This window comes from Dasypus novemcinctus, chromosome X, assembly GCF_030445035.2.
Source record: "Dasypus novemcinctus isolate mDasNov1 chromosome X, mDasNov1.1.hap2, whole genome shotgun sequence".
NCBI classification, from domain to species: Eukaryota; Metazoa; Chordata; class Mammalia; order Cingulata; family Dasypodidae; genus Dasypus; species Dasypus novemcinctus.
The window spans coordinates 24,466,250-24,479,223 of NC_080704.1; the positions used below are offsets into that span (position 1 = coordinate 24,466,250).

At 45.8% G+C, this 12,974-nt stretch overlaps 1 protein-coding gene across 2 annotated transcripts in view; it reads right to left on the minus strand.

Moving 5' to 3' along the window:
* Positions 1–356: 356 nt before the first annotated feature.
* Positions 357–12,974, minus strand: part of SMPX (small muscle protein X-linked) — a 75,438-nt gene continuing 62,820 nt past the window's right edge. For both annotated transcript variants that reach the window (XM_071212923.1, XM_071212924.1), the window contains exon 5: positions 357–794. The gene's annotated coding sequence lies outside the window, so the exon portion shown is untranslated. The remainder of the gene's footprint in view (positions 795–12,974) is intronic.

Sequence of the window (12,974 nt, forward strand, 5' to 3'; positions counted from 1 at the left end):
CTTTCTTAAGACAGTTAAGGTATGATCTGCCCTGCTCTTTGGTTCTGATTTCTAGCTTTATTTTATCATGCCTTATAATGAACTCGATTCTTCTGAGTGAGAGGAATCCGTGAGCCCTTCTGGAAGTAAAATGTACTCATCATCAAGATCATCCCTTAGGGGAGACTATCAACGATACCCAGTTCCTGGGGCAAAATTTAACTTCATGTGCAAGGATTAACCAGCTATATTTTTACCCATAGTATCTGATAATTCAGAAAGAGAAGTGCCCCCTTTGGCAATGTGGGATTTGGCTAGCTCATTTCTGTTAGGGAATATATAACCATCTGAACATATGACAATTAATTTAGTCTAGATTCACATTTTACATTTACTCAAATATTTATTTGAACTCATAAAAAGGTTGTTGACATAATTTTTAAGGTGAGGAACTAAAATGCAGTCCAAATATTGACCAAAATATTGTGGGAAGTAGTTTATAGAACTTTTAGTAAGAATCACTGTTCTGTACATTTCCATATCTCTCACCATAAAATCACAGCTCTCCTCCAAGCCACACCCTCCAAATGGTGACTTCACGGGCTGACTTGTTCTACAAGGTGCCAAAAATGAAGATAAGTTAAATTAAGAAATGCAGCCAGCTCTAAGGAAGAGATATAAATGTACAAATAGGACATTTCTTCTAGAGTCTACAGCATTCTGGAGTTCATAATCTTCATACAAATATATAAAACGTTTAGAGAGCTCTGTTCATTTGAATCCATTCTTCTCCTCTTCAAGTCTTCACATCAAACCTGCAAAAGAAATACCAAAGGTATACTATCATGAGATAGTTTTCATTTAGGGACAGCTTGTAAATCCTTATCAGAGGTACAAGACAAAATTCAAAAACCCCATTTTGACTTGGAAACTTCAGTCTCTCAATTCATTCTCTCAATGTGTAGAAGCTGTGACTGTCAACTTTGGCTCTAGTGATTTGAATAATTCCAAACTCAATCAGGATGGCTCCCTTAGGAAGGATTAAGGTATAATGCTAATCTTAGGATTATGAATTGCAAAACCATGACTGCCTGTGGTTAATGCCCATGAAGGGTTCCAATTCCTCACCCCTCCCTACGGCCACACCCACTGCCATGCAGTTTCCTACCTAGCTTTGCGTTGCTACCTCATGCCTGAGTTTGGTTGTGTGATTTGCTTGGGCCAGTGGAATGAGGCCAGTGGCTGACATGCCAGTTCTGACTCTAAGCCTCAAGAGGGATCAGAGGTTTTTGCTTACTCTCTTCTACCTCTGCCATTGTCATAAGAAGGATGAGAAACACTCAGAGCAGAGTCACCTCAGCTAAAGTGCCCAGGCTAGAGCAGAGTCCTCTCCCCCACCACCACCCCACGAACCTGCAGATGCAAGAGTGAGCCAAGTCAAGATCAGCTGAGCCACAAACACATGAGCTATCATAATAAAATATTTTGTTTTAAGCCATTGGATTTGGGGTGATTTTTATGTGGCAATAGCTAAGTGATATGGTAACCTTTTTTTTTAAAGATTTATTTCTATATTTTTATTCATTTCTCTCCTCTTCCCCCCGCCCCACCCCGTTGTCTGCTCTGTGTCCATTCGCTTTGTGTTCTTCTATGTCCACTTGCATTCTTGGCAGCGGCACCAGGAATCTGTGTCTCTTTTTGTCGCGTCATCTTGCTGAGCCAGCTCTCTGTGTGTGCGGCACCACTCCTGGGCAAGCTGCACTTTTTTTGTGTGGGGTGGCCTTCCTTGCGGGGGCGCACTCCTTATGTGTGGGGCTTCCCTATGTGGGGGACACCCCTACTTGACAGGGCACTCCTTGCGCACATCAGCACTGCGCATGGCCCAGGTCACTACACAGGTCAGGAGGCCCTGTGGTTGGAACACTGGGCCTCCCACATGGTAGGCAAATGCTCTATCAGTTGAGCCAAATCCGCTTCCCGGTAAACTTTCTTTTAAAGGTTCTTATAATGCAGGGATTCTTGAACATTATCTACACTTTTGTTTCCCATTGTGCTTTGGTGTCATTCCTTGTGTGTTTTGCTTATGCGAATGGGTCAAATCTTTTCAAAGTAATGGAATGCTCACATTTTCAATTATCGGTGATGGAAGAAAGAAAACTCCACAGACAAGGGCTCTCCCCTGCTGTGGCAGACACTGTGGTCAGGCTCTCGCCACATCTCTTCTCAGCCCCTTCTCCCTTGCTTTTCTCTACTATAGAGGCTGCTAAGCCAAATCTCTTTCCCACGCTCAGTTACACCTAGTTCTAGTCAATGGGCCCTATGGAGAGTCCTACAGCAAAGCTCTTTTGGAAAGCCTTGCTTTCATGTATATTGCTTTTAGCAATCTCAAAGCCCATTATGTCACTTAACATTTATAGCACTGCTATGATATAGGTTGTATTTGACTCAGGTTTGAGATGACATGCTGCATTGTAGTCATTCTTCATATGCATCAGCTCTTTCTTCTCAGAGTTTTCCCATGATAGCTGTCCTGCTCAGAGACTGGAACCTTCTTAAGGGCATGCACATGCCCTATTCATTTGTATATCCCCATTGTCTGTCATGGCACCTGGCACATAGCAGTGGCCCAGGGAGTGATGAAGGAGACCAGGGAGACATGAGAACAGGAAAAGAACTGGAGCCAGATTACACCCAGCCCAGTCTTCAACATGAGGCAGCAGGAAGGAGTAAGGGGCCACAGACACGGTAAAGCATGTGTGTTGATTGGATGTCTACATGTGCTAGGTCTACATGTGCTGTTGCTTCTGCCACAGGTGTCCACCATGGTCCCCTCATGGCCAAGGTGTGCACCAGCCTTTTACTCACTGTGGTCACTGGGCTGGGTCACCTATGGCCAGTCTCTCAGGCTGAGAGGCCCATGACAAGCTGCCCTTGAAACCGAGACATTCCTCGGGCTTCTCTGAGCAGCATGAAGGGGTGATGGTCCATAGCAAATTATCACTGATGCCTGTTCTGTGAGATGGGGTTGCTTTCCCAAGAAGTATCCAGACTGAGAAACACCATCTGCAACCCAGAAGCGGGTGCCATTCATATGACAGGTTTGATCTGGTCTTTGTCTACCATATATCTGTTCCAGATGGGTGAAGTCATGGTTCTATTGAGAAATAGAGGATAAGTCATGTGCAGTGTCCTTTCAGTGACTGTTTAAAATCTGTGAGATGCAATGCCTTACAGTTTTGTAAACAAAGGGAACTCTTGATCCAGTTTGCCTGGCCCATCATGGCCACTAAGGGAGGACCAAAATATTTCGAAAAATTAATTCAAGGACTGCTTTATGCAGCACAAGTCCTCAGGAGCCTGTGCGTTTCTGCTTCCCTGGGCATGCCTGAGAGCCAAGGGAAGCTCAGAAAACTCTGCTTGAAGAGGGGGATGCTGGGGAAGGGCCACCAGCCTAGCTGGACTTCTGTCATATGGCCAAGGAGAAGCCGCTGATGGTGATGGCACCCATTTCAAGCATCTCCCAAGAGCCAGCAGCCCATCCCTGATTTCACACAGTTACCTCATCTCATCTACAAGTCTTCCTTGTAGAAGGAGCCTGACTCCCGGCAGCAGACAGAACACAGGCCTCGCTGCAGGGGGCCTGAGGCCACCCTGCTCCACACCCCAGCCCCCTCTCCCCGGTGGTATCCGGGAGCACCTAGCAACCTGGAACTGGACTCTGCTGGCGGGTAAGGTCAGATATGGTCCTTCCCAAAGTATAGTGCCCCCAGGGGACCAGAGTCTCTGTCCCTGGCCTCCCAGGACTTGGCGTGTCCTCCAGTCAGAGCCTGCATGACGCCAGAATATGAGAGTTCAGGAACGCAGAGACCTGGGCCGCTGCTCTGGGTCTGGGCTCTCATTTAGAAAGGGGAGACAACGGGAAGGGAGCCAGAGCTAAAATTGCCCACGCAGTAAAGCACACTTGTTTTTCCGGTTGTTGGACTTCAAGGGCGTCGGGCCACACGGCTTTGCTGCAGAGACAACAGCTGCCAGCCAGTCCCCTGTGGCCTCTGCTCCTGTGGGGGCACTGCTGGGAATGATGGGGAACGTGAGGCACTCTGCCGAGAAGCTGCACCCCACACCTCGGGTACCCGATTGAAAGAAGGCACGGAAGCCTCTCTGGTTACACTCAGGGAAGGCCCGCACGGGCGGGCGTGGGCCGGCGCCTCCAGATAGCTCCTCGGTGTCGCCCTCAGTGCAGGCGCCGGAGCAAAGCCTTGCTCACAGTCGCCCAGCATACACAGCTCAGGGAATGGAGTCTGCCCAACTACATGCCTAGAAATTGAGCCTTGAACTAGCCCCTCAGGGGCGGGGCCATGATTACTCCCCCCAGGCGGTGCTGAATCACAGCGGGGCTGCAGGCCCACCCTGCATGTAGAGCCGTGGGAAATCAGAAAGAAGAAGAAGAAGAAAAAAAAAGCCTGGCTTTTGTGTAGTCCTCTAGAGTTGACAGAGCACCTCTGCAACCTCTGTCCCAGGCGATCGTCAGGACCAGGCCAGGAGGGAGGCCAGACCAACCGGGCATGGAACAGCCCCATCTCCTGCCACAGCCGGGGCTCTAAAGGGACCGTCTGGTGCCCAGGGCACACAGAATGGAAAGACACGGCCTGCAGTTGCACCCAGGTGACTCCAAACCCAGAACGCTGTCTGTCTTTTATCCCAAACTGCTGCTCAGAAACTAAAAGAAAAAAAATCTAAGCCAGAAAGTAAAGTTTGTTTCTTAAACTGTGAAGCAGCCACAAAAAATTGGTTTCCGCACATCACAAAGCTTTCTTTCAGTAGCTAAAGTAAAAACGGAAACATTCCTACCAATAACTACTAAAAACAGGGAGGAGGAGGAGGGTTCAAAGAACAGGAGATTTTTCAAATAAAATTCGGCACGTGGAATGCAGATGAAGGTGGTATTATGTGCAGGCCGTGGAGAATTTAAATGACCTTGAGGAAAAGGCAAACAGCACATCCAGGTCAAATCTCATGAAAATAAATTCAAAAGGAGTTTTTATATCCTAGGCTATTGAGAGTTGGTTGTATTGAGTATCAAGCCAGAGATTGGGGCTGGCATCTGAAGCACGACATTTCATTTGTTTGGTGAGATTTTGGTGGAGAAAGGGGCATACTCCAAAGCCAGACCCTGCTGCAGGGCCTGGTTTTTGTAGTAAATTTCCCTGAATCTCTCAGAACATATGCCTCCCTTTTTCTGGGCCGATGACTTCATTAGAGAAACACTGACCTAAGACTTTCCGACCAAAGCCAACTCCAGAATACGCAGAGGCAGAAAAGGAGAGCAGGCTGCCGTCTTAACCAAGAGCTTCTCAGATATTCCACAGATGACAAAATCCTTCTATGTCTTTGGTGCATTAGGTCCCTAGGGACAATGGTGTCTACATCAAAAATATGCATCCTCCTCCTAGAACCGCTTGACAATGGTCTGTGGCACCCAAGAGTTATGGAACACCCAAATGGAAAACCAATTTCCTGACATATATTTAATGTCACGTATGAAACAAATACAGGCCTTCCCTGCCTATGCTGATTTGAGTCTTTTGTGGACCCCAGAAAATTATGTTCTTAAGCTAACCCCTTCCTGTGCATGTAAACCTATTGTATGCGGGGCCTTTTCGTTAGATTCAGTTAAGGACCTACCTTTTGATGAGATCACATTTGACTAGATGGCTTCTGTTAAGGGTCTTTGATTAGACTGCGGGACCAGGATGGGTCATAAGCATCTTAGAGGAGTCCTTTATAAACAGAGGCTAAAAGCAGCATGCGGAGGCCGGAGCTGGACTCAGTGGAGCACAGAGGCACAGGAAGAGGCCCCAGAGAGGCTAGGCCCATGGAGCAGCTGGAAGCTGGAGAGATGAGGCCCAGAGGAGAGGGGAGAGACCAGCATTGTGCCTTGCCACCTGCCTGATGACCCACACCTGAACTCGGAGAGATGGCCCCGTTAGATGATGCCACCATGTGCCAGATCACCCAGAGCTACAACTTGGTGGGATGGCATCTCTTGATGATTCCTTGATTTGAACACTTTGCCAACCTCGGAACTGTAAGCTTTTAACCTAATAAATTCCTAATCGAAAAGCCACGACATCCCTGGTGTATTACTTGGGCAGCACTCAGCAAACTAAAACGCTGCCTTTCTCCAGTAATGCATTCCTGAAAACCGCATTGTCAAGAGAGACCACCTTACAGCTGAGCATTTTTTTTGTACAGTAACAATATTAGTGAGTGGTCCAAAGATTCAGTATTCAAATTCATTCCAAATGTGGCCACTGATTTACCGTGGGGCAAAGATAGAATTGTAAAGCTTTATAATCTCTTAAAACAGTAAAACCATTTTCAAAGATGAATGGAACTAGAATTTAGTACTACTCCTCATTTTAGAAATTAGGAAATTAAAACCTAGAGAGGTTAAATCACTTCTCCGAGGTCACACAGCTAGATAATAACTGGTGCAGGATTAAAAGCATGTCTGGGATTAAAAACGCTTTTTCAAAACTCATTTAAAATGGGCACAAGTAATCTGTACACACTGACAGATATTAGAGGCACCTGGAATAAAGTGAACAACTGATCCATAGAACGATATATGCAGTGTATCAAAGATTGGGCATAATAAATATTTGTGTACTTGGTTGAATGAACACCAAAATTCAGTAAGAAATATTTCATGTCTTCTCAACATCTAGCAGGTTTTAAAAACTATTTTGATAGAGTAAAATGCACAAAACTTAAGCAAACAGCTTGGCGATTTTTTAGGTGTGTACACCCATGTATGGTTTTTATTTTTACATAGCTCTTAAATACTATTGTATCAACTAGCAAGTACTCAAGATTTGGGTATTTGGGTGGGATGGGGGGAGATGAGAAATACTAGTTCAAGAGATGAAACAAGTTTCACTGTTGAAAGAAAGGAGGAGAGGGGAGGGGAGAGGGAACAAACCTTCCATGGTCAGATAAATTGAAAACCACTGGGTTAAGCAAAAATTAAACCTTTTTCTTAGTTTTGGGACTCCTCAGAGCTTTACGTATACAGATATATATTGTATGCATCAGGTGTGGGGATGATCCCATGTGGAATTTTCAGAATTTAGTCAATCACTGAACCATCTTTCCAGTTTCCTACTGTTTATATTCTTGGTTTCATTTCTCATTCATTATTTCACACATAGTGTTCACAGTATTTCATCAGGTGGATGCACCATATTTAGTTCATCATAATCCTATTATTGGGAACTTAGGTTCCTAATACTTTTGCTACTATAAATGAATGAAACTTAGTCCACATGAGCATTTTCTTTAGGAAGGATTTCCATCTGGGCATAACTGGGTAGGGGCTTGATTTCTTGACCCCCATGCCCTCATCACCTAGCCCAGCACAGCACCTGCTATATAGCAGACACTTGATATCTGTGGGAAAAAGTAATTAGGTGTCTGTCTCCTGATCACTTTCCCACTCATCTTTGTGAATTATAAACGAGGAAATCTAGCAACTCATTTCATTTAGCATCCCTTTGATTATTGGTGAGGCTGCACATTTTCTCCTGCTTTTCCACTAATTATACATCTACTTGGGTGAATTGTGAGTTCATTTCCTTTATCTATTAAGGTGTTAGTGTTTTACTTCCCAAGTTGTATGGACTCTTTATATAATTATGCATTTCATGCGAAACAATTTTCTTGATAGAGTTTGCTGTTTAATGGTTGTTATTTTCAAGCAGAGAAACTTCGAAAAAATTATCAAGGTTTTTGAGGGATGACTTTGATAGCTCTCACTTCTTTAAAAAGCGACCTGGGGAAGCTTAAATCAATGCCTTAATTTTTTATCCCCAAATCATCCCAACCACTATGTAAAAAGCTAGTTATGGCCAAATCCTACCTTTGAAGCCATCATCAAAGAACTTTAATTTTATACTCTTTTTTTTTTTTTTTAAAGATTTATTTTTATTTATTTAATTCCCCTCCCCTCCCCTGGTTGTCTGTTTTCTGTGTCTTTTTGCTGCGTCTTGTTTCTTGTTTCTTTGTCCGCTTCTGTTGTCGTCAGCGGCACGGGAAGTGTGGGCGGCGCCATTCCTGGGCAGGCTGCTCCCTCCTTCGCGCTGGGCGGCTCTCCTTATGGGTGCACTCCTTGCGCATGGGGCTCCCCTACGCGGGGGACACCCTGCGTGGCGCCCCCGCGTGGCGCGGCACTCCTTGCGCGCATCAGCACTGCGCATGGGCCAGCTCCACACGGGTCAAGGAGGCCCGGGGCTTGAACCGCGGACCTCCCATGTGGTAGACGGACGCCCTAACCACTGGGCCAAAGTCCGTTTCCCTAATTTTATACTCTTGAAGGAGAAAAAGTCAAAGACATCACGGAACGGAAAGAGGCGTCACTTTGGAGATTCGGGATTTTGTTTATAGGCTGTTGTAAATCATTCTGACTTGTGGGATTTGGGTTTTTTTTGTTTTTTTTTTTAAGCTACCCACAACAGGAGTTGATGTTGGCTACACATTAGAATGACTTAGAGACTTTTTAAAAATTCCAAAGCCCAGGCTGCCCCTTGTCAATTAAATCAGGATCCCTGCAGGTGGGATCAGGTGTTCTGCTGTGCAGCCAAGGTTGAGAACCACTGGCCTTGAAGTGCTTCTCAGACTTTAATGTCCAGATGAACTCCCCCCACCCCGGGGAATCTGGGTAACCTGCAGATTCTGCCTCAGTAGGTCTGGAATGGGGTCTGAGATTCTGCATTTCCCACACACTCCCAAGGGATGCCGTTGCTGTCGGTCCATGGACCCCACCTTGAGAATTAAGGGTCTAGTTCAGTGGCTCTCTGTGGGGGAGGTAGGTGATTTTGTCCCCCCAGGGGACATTTAGCAATGTTTGGTGATCAGGAGGAGGAGTGTGCTAGTGGTATCTGCTGGGTAGAGGCTAGGGATCTTGCTAAACATCCTTCAATGCACAGGATGTGCCCCCCCTACACACACACACAGCAGAGAATTATCTGACCCCAAATGTCAATAGCTCCAACACCCTTTGCTGTGCCAGCCTCCAAGCTGGTTCCCAGGTGGGAGCATGTCATACATTCAGCCACTGTTTCCTGCAGGGCAACTGTGGAGACACTTTAGGGCAGACTCTGCCTTCAAATCCCCAGGAAGACCACTTCCTACCAGTGTCACCTTTAGGCAGTTACTAACTGGCTTGAGTTCTCTGTGTGCCCCTGAAATGTATCAAGCTCATAGGATTGTTGCGAAGATATAATTTTAAAGAATTCAGCAGAGGAGCTCCCACATAGTAAATGCTCAATAAATGTGAGCCAGTACTTAACAATATTCTGAGACAAAAACAGACACCCACTCCCCTCCACAAACAAAACTTATATAAACAAACACATCCCTTCCCCACCTCTGCCCTCCAAGTGAGATTCAGTCTTTGTCATCTTGGCTTCCAGCCTTTCGTGGTGCTGGTGGGTGGAGGTCTAAATGAGTGGAGAGAATGGAAAGAAGTGAGCCGAATCTAATTTAATATGCATCTATATATAACAAAAAGGCCTGGAGGGGAGTAAGGAAGAAAAAAAGGCCTAGTGGATCTATGGAAAACCAGATTTTTTAGGAAAGGAAGAAGAGAAGTTTGGGTTAAGAAGCCTCTAGAATAAAGGAATCTTGGTCAAGAGGATTGTTAGCTTGTGTAATGTAAATCTTTCTTAAGTGAAGACTTACATTTATTTTGAGGCCATTTTTGGAGTTAGATTTGTGGTTTTTTTGGTTGTGGCTCTGTGCTTAAATGGCCCTCAAGGTGGGCACCTGCAGGCCCAGGTTTGTGTGGCTTACATTAGATGGCCCAGTGGTGTTAAGTAAAGTAAAATGGCCACCTGTGTTGGGCATTGTCCGGTTGGACCCCTTTCTGAGAAGGGCTTTTCCTAAAGATAAAAACAGTTAACCTGCAGGGGATTTCTAAGAAAATGGAACTCACCCTACAGAACAGATAAGCAACACCTGCTACTAAAGTAGTTTCTGGTCCAGGAGAGTTAGCTTATCAGAATGGACAAGACTCCCATGCTAACCAATGCATATCTGCTCCTCACTTTGCCTGACCCCACTAGGTAAAGTGAAACATCTGATAGACATCTGCCAATCAGAACATTTCCTCACTTGCTCCCATGTTTGTCCTCTATGAACTTTCCCCTTCCACCCCCTCTGAGGAGCTCCCTTCTACTTTCTGATTGTTTGTTTTGTTGTGTTGGGTTTTTTTTTTTTGTTGTTGTTGCTTTTGTTTTTGTTTTTTTGAAGTACCAGAGCTGGGAATTGAACCCAGGACCTCATGTGTGGGAAGCCAGCATTCAGCCACTAGAGCCACATCAGCTCCCCTTCTTCTACTTTCTGGATGGGATCCTACCTGATTCATGAATCAGTTAATAAAGCTGTGGGACCCTAAACTGCATGAAAAGTTTTTCTTTCATCAGTGGCTACACTAGTGAACAAGCCAGATGAGTCACCCCCTTTCGTGGAACTTAACGCCTAAAAGTAGAATCAGACAATAAAGTGAGGGATGGCAAGCCACTAAGGGGACACTGCTGTGATGGGACAAGCACAGGAAGCTTTACTTCGCTTAAGGGGCTATGGAAAGCCTTTTCAGAACAACATTTGAATTGAGACTGGAATGAGGAGTAGGAGTTAGCCAGCTAAAGGGGAGGGGAGGAGAGAAAGACTGGAGAAGACTATTGTAAGCATGCGGGAAGGCCTAGCGTCTCCATGGCACCTCCATGAACTGGGAGAAGGTCACTAGCGTTGGAGCAAGGAATGTCCTGGGCTGAGCACAGATGGGTGAGTCTAAGCTGGTTCATGCAGGCCTAGGGCTTAGGGAAGAGCCACAGCATTATCACATTTGGCTTTTGTTTTGTTTTGTTTTTTTAAAGATCTGGCTCTAGTAACTAAAAACAAGTGAGAAGAAAGCTTTGAGAAGCAAAGCGCACAGACCACTTGGACAGCTGTGGGCCATTCGTGCACCAGTTCTTTGTTGAGTTCACCTGTGTGACAGCCACAAGAACAGTGGGTGAATGGAATTTGCCAACCTTCTTTCAAGGGAAAGAGAAGGGTCAGACATAGCAAACCTTGTCCAAGGGCTCTTGCCTGAGGATTGAGAAAGGAGGCCCTTCGCCATTAGCAAAGGCCGAGGTGCTCCTCACTGGAGTTTTTCCCTTCCAGATGTCAGCCTTTCTTCCAGGGGCCACACAAATATCATCTGGGATAGCAAATGCAAGACAAATCGCAAGCAACCCCAGACTGCTGGGCAGGCAGTGGGAACTCATGCCGAGCTCTCACCTGCCAATTTGAAGTATTTTGCAGGCTTGGAGGAATTCTGAGCCTAAATAAGGCAGAAATGGACTGTCTCTGATGCCATGGCTTAATTTATTTAACAGTATGGGAACTAGGGCTGTGAGGGAGATAGGGCCATTCCTAACGATCTAACCATTAATAAAGCTCTGCTATAAATGGAATGCAGGAGAGAAGGGAGCTTGTCAGAGGGCAAAAAACTGGCCCCCATTAGACAAAATAGGTCAGGCAGGGAGAGAGTTGTGTTTCCTGACTAGCCAAGTTGATCAGAGATGACAGGCCTTGCCAAAACTGATCGAGAAGGGATAGAGAAGATGCAAAAGGTTTCTTTCTTGTTGTTTCCTTTCTTAGAAGGTGGATGTTTCAAAGAGGATCCTACAAAGAAAAGAACTGATACATTTATCTCAGTTTTGAGCTTTGTACTTAAAAACCCGTGTGGTGTGTGTGTTCAGAAACATAAGTGTTTACAGAAAAAATGAGCCTGTGCTTCTCCTAGGGGGTTACTCTGGCTGGATGATTCTCTTTCATCTGGGATTAATTAATCCCTAACCCCTGAGGAGGGGGGGGGTCTTCCCTTCCATTGGTTTGCTTTTTTTTTTTTTTACATCAAGGCATCATCCAGGTGATGCTTTTTTTTTTTTAAGATTTTTTAAATTTATTTATTTTTAATTCCCCCTTCCCCCGGTTGTCTGTTCTCTGTGTCTATTTGCTGCATCTTGTTTCTTTGTCCGCTTCTGTTGTTGTCAGCGGCACGGGAAGTGTGGGTGGCGCCATTCCTGTGCAAGCTGCACTTTCTTTCATGCTGGGCGGCTTTCCTTACAGGGCACACTCCTTGCGCGTGGGGCTCCCCCACGTGGGGGACACCCCTGCGTGGCAGGGCACTCCTTGTGCGCATCAGCACTGCGCATGGGCCAGCTCCACAGGGGTCAAGAAGGCCAAGGGTTTGAACCGCGGACCTCCCATGTGGTAGACGGACGCCCTAACCACTGGGCCAAGTCCACTTCCCTGGTTTGCTTTTTGGTGATACCATAGTCTGCTTTTTCCTTCTTGTCCTTGATTTCACCTTCAGAAATCAAAAGAGAGAGCAGGAAAACAGTTGCATATGAGAACAAGCTGAGGAGGAAGAACTATGTGCAAAGGTCAAAATTTAGGCTGTGCAGGATTTTTAGTTGGCCGGTGGATTTGCCTCCCCTTAAAGGTTCTGCTTTCCTTGCCCTCCTTTTTGGGGCCCCTCCTCCCTAATGACTCAAGGAAATGAAGAGAAAACTTTCCTGAGTGCTCAGAGTGTGCACTTTGCACTTTGCTTGTATGTTGTCTGGTTTTTAAAGGGCTTCTTCTGTTAGAAGCATCAGGGAAACTGGCTGCACATCTGGAAATCATCTTTCTAATCCCCCCAAAGATAAACAACTTGGGCATTTTAAATAAATATAAGAATTCTAGGTGGTGCGGATAAAGGCAAATAGTGAAATGTAAGGCTATGTGACTTGGGGCAAATTGCATGTCTCTGGAGCCCAGTTTTCTCATCTGTAAAAAAAGGAGTAGGCCACTGTGGACGGCCCATGTGATCCCCCCTCCTGGCGTGCACTTCCTGGGCAGCCTGCCCCCCCCCCCACACACACACCGAATAGGGCTGACTTGTGTAA